The sequence below is a fragment of the Lepidothrix coronata genome, unplaced genomic scaffold (genome assembly GCF_001604755.1).
Source record: "Lepidothrix coronata isolate B3197 unplaced genomic scaffold, Lepidothrix_coronata-1.0 Scaffold72, whole genome shotgun sequence".
Classification (NCBI taxonomy): Eukaryota; Metazoa; Chordata; class Aves; order Passeriformes; family Pipridae; genus Lepidothrix; species Lepidothrix coronata.
This window is the reverse complement of record NW_016690252.1, coordinates 1,737,637-1,749,715: the sequence shown is the minus strand read 5'-3', so window position 1 is coordinate 1,749,715 and position 12,079 is coordinate 1,737,637. Positions and strand designations below refer to the sequence as shown.

General features: G+C 45.8%; 1 protein-coding gene across 5 annotated transcripts in view; it reads right to left on the bottom strand.

The window, feature by feature from the left end:
• The window catches only part of UBAP2 (ubiquitin associated protein 2), a 99,128-nt gene extending 90,003 nt beyond the window's left edge, over nucleotides 1-9,125 (bottom strand). For all 5 annotated transcript variants that reach the window (XM_017819057.1, XM_017819060.1, XM_017819059.1 and 2 more), the window contains exon 1: nucleotides 9,018-9,125. The gene's annotated coding sequence lies outside the window, so the exon portion shown is untranslated. The remainder of the gene's footprint in view (nucleotides 1-9,017) is intronic.
• Nucleotides 9,126-12,079: the final 2,954 nt, after the last annotated feature.

Genomic DNA, 12,079 nt, shown 5'->3' with positions numbered 1-12,079 from the left:
CAAAGCACCAAGAGTAAGGCCTTCCATATCAGAGATTGTGTTAGACTTCAACGTATATTCTAACATACAAGCACATTTGAGAATAAAAACCTTTGTTTGACTGAATTATCAGTTCCTACCAAATTTAAATGAGGAATAAAACAAAGAGCTCCAGGAAAGCAATGACATAAAGTGAGAAGAAAAACTAGGATCAAACCTGGTGAATCAACAACAACAAAAAAAAAAAGTCAACCTTACAAAGTAATGTGAATACTCTAAAGGCTGTAATTTTACTTCAGAGGGAATTAAAATTAAACAAATGTTTATCTGGAACTTACTTGCCAGCGGTTGTTTTACCCTGACAAACCCAAGTTGTTGTTTAACTGTGAGAAGTAACTGCAGTCAAACTAAAATAGTCAGATATCCAACTGCTGTAAAGACCTTGAAAGTCTAAGTTCCAAAAACATATGACAATGTTTTGGTTAATCCTAAGACTCTTGCAGCTGTGATGTTTTGGATTTAATACAACTGGAAAATATTCACATCACCTTTGTTAAGATGAGCTTTTGGAGAGCTTTTTATTTTAAACTGATCTGAAGCTTAACAAAGATCTTAATTTTATACAGTTTTTTTAAATTAAATTGAGGACATATTTACTTTTTTCTTTTAAATTATAAATTTGGGTAATTTTAAAAATATATATAACTTCTGAAAAAGAGAGATGGAGAATAGACACTGTAGTCAGTATTTCAACAAGCTTTGACACATCCCTGAAGCTTGACTGCTTGGAAGGTCAATGCACACCAAGTCCTGGAAGAGCTAAGCATAGCACTTCCTCCAGGTTGGTCTTTTAAGATTTCAGGAAAGCAGAGCCACACACCTCTGTAGCCATAAATATCATAGTAGTATAAAACAGAATAGAGTCATAATACCCAAATATGCATTTAGATAAACCAGCCTAGTGCGAAGCTCTATTTTCAGGCTTTTCCATATTGTCTTCAGATGAATGCTTTTAGGCTTTAACTATAACAAAATCAGTGGTGTTCAGACATACATTTTAGTAAAGTTTAGCACTATGTTTGAGCTATGCTTATGTGAAGTGTACCTGAGAAGCCTGAAGTTGGGATTTTTCAGGAAATACAAGAGAGGGTAAGGTTCTCATTGTACTCAGCAGAAGGACTAAGTGAATCTACCAAGAGAGCTAACTTTCCCCAGAATTACTGGGTGCCAGAAGAGATAGCTTATCCCCTTCAACATTCCTCTTTTAAAAAAAAGAGAAAAAATTATCTTTAAAAAACTTTCACAGTCTTTCCAGCGTGTCTGTTCATATACAAACTTCTGGGGAACATGGCAAGTTGTCAATGCTGCTCTATGCATACCCATAAGTGCAGAACAAAAACACATCTGTAGGAATACCAGAAGTAAGATGCAAAACAATCTCACAACTTTTCAGTTGGCATTAGCAAAGATCCAGCTGCTACCCACCAACAGAGCAACACCATTTCAAAGGACTGAAATGCAGCCACAGTGTCCAGTAATCCACCAGGCAGATTTAGCAGCCAAGAGGGATGCTGAGAACAGAGACCCCTCCCTCCTCCCTGGGTTTTTCACCAGAGCTGATCATTCCCAGCCCTATTTCATTACTCACTTTCAATGCAGCTCTTCAAAGCGGGAGCTTGGTTTGTTTGTTAAGACACACCTAAGGTTCCCCAGCATTACTGGGGACATGATTCTGCTGCTATCAACCAGACTGAATAACTTGAACAAACAAATCAAAGTAACAAGTATCAAGCTCAGGAATAACAAATTCTTCCCCCCTTTTCCCCCATCCCAAACCTGTCTTTTAATCACCCCCAAGCCACATCCTCCTCCTGCTCCTCCACAAGCAACTCACTGTGTCCCTCTCCCTATACATACAGCATTAGAACCTGTCTGTGGGGTCAAGGAAAGTACCATCAAAAGAACATGTTAACCACTGATCCTAACTTTTGTGGAGCAACTGGAAAGGAAGGAAGAGTTATATGTCACCTTTTCAATCAGGGTCTGCCAATAAAGGGAAACTAAAACCATAAAACCAGTTCCTGGCCACCCACCACTCCTAAATACAGTCCTGGGAAGGAAAACAATGCCAAGTCCAATTGCTAAACTCTTCTGGTTTTTTTCTCCCCTACATTCAGTTCCAGCCTCAAACAGCTACTTGCTTTTTTTGCTGGGTGGAATGGTTTTAGGTACCACAGTCTGAATCAAGTGTTCAAAACCTGCTCATTCTGGCCTGTAAGGTAAGATGCCTCACTCAATATGTTTTTGTGCTCAATTTTCACTTAGATACTAAATGGAACTGAAAAGTGATGGTTCTGCAGTTTCTTTCACTATGTTTTATTGTATTTTATAATGGGTGGGTCATTTCATAACTAGTGAAACACTCAGAATGTCTTCTGCTGATCATTTATTTTAATGGATTTGTCTACTGAGAACAAATATAAAAGTTACATATTCTTGCTTCGCTCTCTCCCATGACTGAGGTTCTCAAAAGCACTCCCCAGCAATCAACAGAATCAGCAAGGGAGTGAAGTCATCCAAATATTTGAGGTAGGTTTCCTAGCAGAAACTACATCTCAGTGATGTTTCATTTCAGATGACTGTTCTAAAAGAGTTGTCCCAGAACTCCTGAGATTCAATAACCTTAACTATGAAAGCAATTTTAACCATCTCACTTTATTTCAACCTTCCTCTACAGCTGTAGGGGTCTTGGGGTTTTCAGGGAAGGTATCCAGGTTTGGAAGAATATGAAAAATGGGCTGGTCCGGTTCCCTTCTAATTTACCAGGACTCACGTAATTCTGCAAAGTTTGGGCTTCAGTCTCATTAAAAAGTACTGTTAAAAATTACTTTGATAGACACAACTTTATAAAATGAACTGCTCAATATGCAGAAGTACAGCAAGAACTCAGCCTAACCTCTCCTAAATGATATATGTACACTAAGCCATCATTTACAATCCAGGCAATTCCTAGATAGAACATACACTGGACTTGGGCAATTCTAGCACTAGCAGACAATCAAGTGTTTGACCTGTTTCCTCCCTCACAGAACTGTTGAATTAGTCTTCAGCTAGAGCTGGGACAGCCAATTACTTCTTATCTGAAAGCACAGAAATTATTTAGATTTGAAATATGCATCTTACTGCATTTTCACAGCACCTTCTCTGAACCCACCCATATCCCAGACCCACCCACTCCTCCACCGACCAAGAGTCATGAGCTACTGTTACCACCACCCATACTAAATTCAATGCTTAATCCACCTCCTTCTCAAGGGCCTGTAAGGACATATGGGTTGAGTTTGCCTGAAGGACTACAGATTTTACTATGTCATGTGGTTTAACCCAGAGAAGAAAGCTTGGAGGGATGCGGTGCCTTAACAAGGTATGTAAGTACCTGGAAAGGTGCACAGACAGAGCCAAGCTCCTCCCAGCCATGCCCAGTGACAGGACCAGAGCCAACGGGCACAGACTGAAACACAGGAGGCTCCATATGAACGTCAGGGAAAGCTTTTGTACTCTGAGGGTGACCAAGCATTGGCACAGCACAGGGTCCCCGGTGAGGGGGTGGAGTGTATAAAAGATGTCCAGACACAGTCCTGGGTAACCCGCTGAAGGTGGCCCTGCTTGAGCAAGGGGAGACAAGACCACCTCTAGAAGTCCCTGCCAATCTCAGACAGCCTGTGATTGAGTGAAGTGAAAAGGGAAGCAAGTCCTATATATAACAGAAAAGTTGTTACCAAAAATGCCCCACAAGTTTCATTAGGGACAACTCAAGCTCTAGCAATTCTGCTCTGACAGCAATAAAAGAGAAAACCAATGGAATCTTCAATTAAATCAGGTAGGATAAAAGCCATTGGGACATTAAATCCAGCAACATACACTACTACATCAACATATAAAATGGCAAACGATGAAAACTGGAGTACAGGTATAAAATTGAAAGTTTTATGTTTCAGTCACAACAGAGAACTATTCAAGGAAGATAATAAGCGTCTTTTCCTAAGATGTAAAGAAGAGTTCCTGGGCATTGCTGCTAATCTGGACATCAGGATGCAGCAAAGAAAACCAACAGGTTGAGGATGTGTATTAGAAAGCCACAAGGTTTTCTCAAACACTGAGAAGAAACCCCACTTTTGCATATTCATTAACTTGCCTTCACGGAGACACTATTCCAGTCTCTCTCTAAACTGAATTTCAGGCAGTCACCCCTTGGCACTTACCCCATGTTCCAAACATTCAGAAATTCATTCAGTGGCTAATAAAAGAAAGTGAAGCACAAGACCAGGATGTGCAGTACTGCTCTCCGTCATCACATTTAGTCACCCAAAATTAACATCAGTAACTTAGGTCTCTCTTACCTCAGTCTCCAAAACAGATCACAAGTCAGTGATCTCAAGAATGCCTGACTGAAAGTTGAAACAAAAGCACAGCAGACATCTGCCCCTCGGGGTACAACCCACCAAAAGCATGGACCAGAATTCCTTCAATAGAAGAAGAAATTGTATAAATCCTATGTACAGCCCAACAGCACAGCAGGGTTTGGTACCAGGATTCCTTTCAGATTCATGTTACTGAAACTGTGTGTAAGACAACATGCAATTCTAAAAATCGAGGAAGAATGCAGAGAGAAAAAAATAAATCAGCAATAGCTTTGAAATACAGGGAGACAAGGGCAATTTGATAGTACGAGATATCAGTCAAGTGTTTAGCATAAAACAGCCATAACTCAGTTAACATTGAGAATCAAACAGGAAGAAGAAGCAGAAAGTTTTCAGAAGCCATATGCTTCACTCTATGTTACTATATTTCCACCATCCTCAACACACTTGACAAAACAGAGTATAAAAAATACTGTGTTTTCTTTGCTCAAACGCAACCTCACTATGGTCTGTAAAGCATCATCCTACTTCCAGGAACAGTACTTTTGTCATAAGAAATACAAATGAAATCTATGCCAGACACAATAAAACTGCAGAAGGACTTCCTCTCTCTGCAGCTAACCATCAAAAACATTTAGGAACATGATCATAGCTAGGGAATTCAAATTTTACACCTTCAACCACAGGACTGCCTAACAGACCTAGACAGACATTTTCCCCCCCATTAAACCAGGTTAAAAAAAGAGCAACCTGATGATTCAGATCTGGAGGCTAAGAAAGTATTTGTCTTTCCTTCATTTAACTTTGGATTAAAATAGAGAGTGACTCTGTAACAAGAATTCCATTGAACATGCATCTTCTGCAGGAATAAAATGTATTTCCTGTATGATAAAGCAGAAAAACAAAACCATAAGGTTCACCATAGAGTACTTCGGGCAAACCTTAAGGCTCAAGAGAGATCAAAGCTCGCTCAACATGGGAAACATTTCATTGTTTTTAATGCAAAATGCTACACTCAGCCAGGCTAAGGACTCTTCCAAGCTCATCTGTTGGAAGCTGGGAAGGGAGAGGAAAAAAGCTTTATCAGTTTATCTTCAAAAAGAAGCCACAATATCATGCAGGTTTCACAAAGACAGCTGGACAATAAAGGAAAAAAGAGAATTTCAAGAGAATTGGGAATAGAAACAACTCCATCCGAGGGAGCTGCACAAAGTTGTTCACATAACCTATTTTACAAGTTTTACTTGTACAATCTAAGGAGAACATAAGTAAAACAAGCTCAGCAAAATATTTATGATGTTGTAAAAGTAAGCTGAGCAAGCCATGAGATCTTAGGCATCAGATTGTACCACCTCTGAACTGTCTTCAGTCCCTATTTACCCTTTGCAGCACTGAAAAGTAATGGGGAGAGGAGGGCTGAGGGTGCCACACCTGTGGGAGGAACAGCCTTGCAGGAGCCCCAGGCAGAAGGGGAGTTCCAAAAGACTCGCAGTTCAGATGGCCAAAATCAAAGAGCACGGACTTTCATGTCAGAGCAAAACAGACAAACCCTTTGTACAATTCTTGTAAAATATGAACCCGAAGTAATTGCAAAGCAGGCACCTCACAACCTTTCATCCTAGCTCTCACTTTAATGAACGTAACTTGTTTAGGGAAGTTATATGAAAAACAGTACAAGTCCAAACTAGGTCTTCTCTGAAAACCAAAAAGGATCCAGTGGGCTACAAGTAAACACATTGTATCAGAAAAAAACCCAAATTCACCCAAATTTCCAGCAGAATAACAACACTGCAATGAGTATCACTTGTATTTCCTCTAGCACCTTCCATTCAATAGTTTTGAAGTCTACAAATACAACATAGAGTTTCTTTAGTCTGTCATCTTACAAAGGGGACAAGTCCCTTAGCTTCTCTTTTAGCAAGGTCACACGAGGCTCCAAGCACTGAACACGGGTCTTCAGAGTCCTGGTCATGTGCTTCAACCAAAAAAGCGACAGAGATAAATAAAAAGATTCATAAAAGATCTAAAGTCTTATTCCTGGTCTTTCATGAAGTACCTGCTCCAAGTGCTGGTACTAAACACGAATGAAACTGCAAGCAAACATCACTGCTAACAGTAGTACTACCAATGCTAATTATTAATAGAGCATTAACAGTACAGGGCACACACATTGCGCAAGCACAGTTAATCAGCACTGCTAGGAGCAGCATCACTAGGGGGACACCAGCAACAAACATAAAATACACCAAAAAATGGCATTCTGTGAGGAAAACATCACCTGTAACTAAAGTCCATGGAAGAAATACAGAACAACAACAATCTGCTTCTGGGTTCTGAAACAGTAGTTTAAAAAATTGGAAGAACAAACAAAAAAAATTTAAAAAAATAACAGCTTCAGCTACAGACAAAGCTGTTTTGTTTGGTTTCCCATTGGCTTCCTTAGATTTTAGTGGTGAGCCTGTAGCTCCCAAGTCCCCTTGAATGATCAAACCCTTTTGCAAGTCATGGCACCAGGAGCTTTACAGAGGACTGGCCAAAACAAATGTAACAGTCTAAACTTCAGAATTTTCATGCCTTTTTTATTATAAACAGCTTTCAAAATCAACAAATGGCTAAAATTACAACCAGAGCAAAGCAGAACAGAGCCTGTCCAATTCCCACTCTTCCCTACGTCCTCGGAGGTACCAAGATTGTTGAGGTTATAAATACACAAGCCAGCTCACTTTCCAGACTCTACATCAAAATTGGTTTACACCAGTTAATCCAGTTTCTCCGTGTAACCCTCCAGGAGTCCCCATCATTAATCCTGCAAAGTGATTTAGCCCTGCTTGCTTTCAAGTTACCTAGTGTAAGGTTAAAAATAAATTCTTTAAACAAGTTAGGTCAAACCACCACAGAGAGACTGGGCTCAGGTATAAATACTGAGTCAGCCAGGTAGGAATCCAAACCCAGATTCCATTAGAGAATGTGATAAAACCAAGGGAATTGCTAAAAGGGCCTGGTAAATATTAAAAAAGCAAAACCAGGAGGCTGAGTCGCTGCTGTTTTTTGTGAAGGGCTCTGTTTCAACGGCAAGCACTGCTCCCCCTCCTTTTCCTTCCCTCACATCCAGCTCCAATTTCTTCACTTGGAAAAAAACAGCTGCTCTCAGGCCAGGACGGCCCCTCCATTCCCTTTCCACAGCTTCCCCTCACACAGCTCCACAGCAAACCCCAAGTTTCTGCTCCACGTGACATCATGTACCCCTGAACACAACCAGGAGGGCTCTGCAAATCCACACTCCTGGTATTAAATCTACAGGAGAGAAGCTTCAAACCAGTCCACCCTGAGCAGCTCCCAGGTGGCACCCAAGAGCACTGCAGACATTCCAGCACATGCTTTTGAACCTATTCCACATACAGAGTTCAGATCCTTGCCACCAGCCTCAGATGTGCAGCAGGTCCTTCCCACACCCAGCTTCTTGCAGAGGAGTATCTACCAGCTCACTTCCCTGATGCAATTTTCTCCAGCAACAAGAGAAAACACAGATTTTTTTGTTGTTGTTTTTAAAGGCAACATGAGCCAGGCCAACAGTAAAGCCCTGCCCTGACACCCAATTCAGAGCAACCAGACACAACCGACGGCAAGAAAAGACCAGGTGGAGCAGGTTAACAGAGAGAATGGCTCATTCATTGCCATGTCCTCAAGTAACCCACTGTGTGTGCCGAGGTGTCATTGTCTGTAGCTGTGAGCCCCCACCACCAGCGAGGGAGCAGCCGGGAAGGGGATGGGCAACAACATGGAAGTAAAGCCCTGCGCAAGACACAGATCGATACCTGTTCACCCAGCTGTTCCCTTCCCGAGCTGCCGCCTCCCCTCTGCCCCGACTCCCTCCGCCAGCCCCACCGGACCTCCGCTGCACCCCCTTCCCTCACACCCCCAAAGTCACAGGGACCAACCCGCCAGGAGGAACCCCGGGAGTGAGGGGATGAGACGGGACCCCTCCTGCCCGGCTGCGGGCGCAGGGCTCTCCCGCGGGTGCCGAACCCACCTCTGAGGGGGCCGGGCGAGCTCCCCGCGCCCGGCGGGGTGGGCGCTGCCCGCGCCCGCGGCCCTGCCGAGCGGGCTGAGGGGGGGGCAGCGATCTAGGCCAGGGCGAAGCTTCCCTGGGGCGGCTGCCACGGAAAGTAGGGCAGAGCCGCGTCCCCCCGCAACCCGCCGGCGGGCGCGCCGGGGCGGGGCGGCCCGGGCGGACACCGACCGACCCACGGACCGAGGGACGGACCGAGGGACGGAGCGGGGCAGCGGCGGGCAGACAAAGCGGGGCCGGGCCGCGGGGGCGCCTCTGGGGGGGGAGCGGGGGCCGTTGGCGGGGGGGGCGGTGTGAGGGGCGCCTCGTGCCCCCCGCGCGCGCAGTACCTGCCCCGGTGCGGTCACAAAGCGGCGGCGGCGCCCGCGACCGTCACGTGACCTCCCCCTTCCTCCTCCTCCTCCTCCTCCTCCACGCGCGCGCGGGGTTGCTCCTGCCCTCCTGCCCCCCCGCACGTGACGTGACGTGACATGACGCGCTCGCGTGGAGCCCCCCGTGTGTCGCGCTCCCCCCGCCCCCCCCCGGGGCCGCGCGCGCCCCTCACGCACCGCCAGCTCGCGACCATCCACCAGCCCCGCTTCCGCCTCTGCCCCCCCCCCGGCGCCCTCCTGGCGACCACGTGAGCACCGCGCGCGGGGGGAAGACCCGCCCCTTCCTTTCGCCCTTCACGTGATCGAGACTCCGCCTCCCGCCCGGCGCGCGCTCGGCAGCGGTAAAAAGGGGCGGGGCGTGGGATGGCCCCGCCCAGGGGCGGGATGAAGGACCCCGGGGGCACCTCCGTGAGGGGCTTCGTAAGGGACCCCCGGGAGGTACCGCCGTGAGGGGCCGTCTGACGGGCTCCCCTCTGAGGGACCCCTCCCCATGAGGGACTGGCGTCTGAGGAACCCCCACTGGGGCCCTCCAAGAGAGACCGTCTGAGGGACCCACGGGGGGACCGTGTGAGGGATCCCCGTCTGAGGGACACCTCGTGGGACCCTCTGACAGGGACGGCGTCAGATACGCCCTGAGGGACCCCGCGAGGGAGAACGACGTGAGGGATCCCTTGAGGGATTCCCTGAGAAAACCCCTCGGAGACCTCTGAGGGACACCCCCCCCCCGAGTACCCCCGTGAAGGACCGTGTGAGAAATCCTCCTGAGTGACCCTGTGAAGGAGCCCGCAAGGGTAACGTGAGGGACCCCTGTGCGTTGGGAAGGGGCGTTCTGGAACCAATTCTGCACTTGAGTTAATGTAAATTAATGTAAGCATCTCCCTGTCTTGCCAGGTTGGGCACAAGTAGGCACGCTGTGGACATGGAGAAATCCAGGACAAAGGATAGTTGCACCACGGGAGGAGAAGGTCAAGAAGCGTATGGTGCGGACTAATGAAGAACGTTGAGGGGGTAAACTGAACAATGATGGATGGCAAAAATGGACAGTCAATAAAGTTTGACTCCCTCAGTCAGGAGAAAATAAAAGTAAAAAGCTTTTTCCCTTTAGGCTTTTTCCTGCTGTGTATTTTTTCCACTGTTTACAGCACCTTTGGTTGCCCAAAATGCAGCGGTCGGTCATACCCTTAAAGCATCCCTTCTTTGCAAGGCCTAGCAAGACCTTTGCAAGGCTTTAACACCCAGCCTCACTCATCCTCTGTGAGAGTTGGTCCCTGCTTGGTGCTGAGCAGGCAGGGCTGGTGAAGGTGATGTTCAGCCTCTGGTGCCTCCAGTGATGATGTCCCATGGTCCTTGACCTTTGCTGTGGTCTGATTTCCTTTACTGCTGTTTGCTCATCCTCTATCCCTTGACCCTGTACTCGGCATGTAAGTAGAGAAGGCATGAAATCTGATTTTACCCTAAACAATATCTGAAAATTAATCACTGTATTTCATGCTGCTTCTTTCTCTGCTTAGAGCAAATAGATTTAACCAGACTGCATCCTTAATACTTATTGCATAGATGGGCAGAAGCTAAACAGATCCTACTGCTGAGAAGCTGCAAGACCTCCCTATTTCCATCTTTTCTCAGTAAGATAGAGGGTTCTTTGAGCTAAATTGAAATTCAGACCAAACAGAACACAGGTACTGTTGATTTTCTTCATGCAGCTGTTGATATTTTGTTTTATTACTATTGGGGGGAGACAATTACAGCTTTAATTATAGCTGTAAACAAAGTTTCACAAGCTTTGTGACAAACATGTCTGCAGATCCATAATCTGCGTGGATTTAATCAGTATTATTAGCATTCTTTTATCATGACTTGGCAATCCTTTGATAATCAAGATGGATATTTGATGTGCAGCCTAAAACAACAAAGGCTGAGAGCTCTTGGGATGCTGTAGTCAGATGGCGTGGTGCCAGCTGGAACATGTCTCCAAAAATCACACAGAATCCAGCCCAAGAGCATTTGGTATAGGAAAAAATTAAACGGGGATGTCAGAATCAAAGCACTGTAGATTCTCTCTGCTGTACATGGAGTAAATATAAATGAGAAAATGGCATACTGCACTACCAAAGCTTCCAGAAGAGAGCCAAAGGAATAAACTGATGGAAGCTCAAGATCCTCACTCCAAGTATTCATCAGGAGGAATTTCTTCACTGAAAGGGTGGTGAGGCATTGGAAGGGGCTGCCCAGGGAGGTGGAGGAGTCACCGTCCCTGAAGTGTTCAAGGAATGACTGCGTGTGGCACTCAGTGCCTCTGTTCTACTTAACAAGGTAGTGGTTGATCACAGGTCTGATTCAATATTGGAGGGTTTTCCAAACTACATAAACCTGTGATTCAGCACATTGAGCTTGGAGAGGAGACCCTGCACCAAACACAGCAAAGGTTTGACCAGTTCTGGCAGGCAAATTCTACCTACTGCCTGCGTCAGGATTCTAATCTGCTGTTACAAGGATTTGCAACCTCTTCAGTTTTCCAGCCGCTAACGAACAGCCCGGTGCAGGTGCAAATCCCAACAGGCTGTCTAAGCTTAGTGCAGGATTGCTTTTCTGAGTCCCCTACTACAGATTTCTGAAATGGGCTGCAGGCCATGTACCACAGGCTGGAAACCACCGTTGTGGTGCTTTGGCATATTCTCCTTGCCAGTCACATTCTTGAGTGGGGGAAACTGCTCCTGTTAAGAATATCTCCTTGTTCCTGGTTCAGGAGTCTGCTCTACTTCTGTTACAGTCGGAAAGGAAACCGTCTCTTCTTCAGAGGCTCGGGCTTCAGTCTGTCTTCCCTTTTGCTAATGCTCTTGTCTACTTTCCACACTGCCAACCCTTCCCCCGCAGGCTCGTTGGACAGTTAGTCTGACTGAGCTGAAGTGCAGAGCAATCTTTTGCTGCTTATTCTGAAGTTTTTATTTGCTTTGTGCCTGTTTTTTCCCAACAGTAGCAACTCTTGATCTAATAAAATATTGCTCTTCCCTACAAACTGTTCTCTCTTAACCCTGATGACACCTGCATCAACAGCACTGCCTTTCTCCAAAACACATTCCAGCCAGTTGTACACAGGCTCTGTAAGGGAGAGGCTCTGCATGAAGAAACCAAGCTTTACTTTCAGATTTGAATTTGCAGGGAATCTGTGTAGAAGGCCAGAAGATAAGGGGCCTAATGTGTCTGTCTCAAATACTGATAGCCTGCGCTGGCTGTGGAGC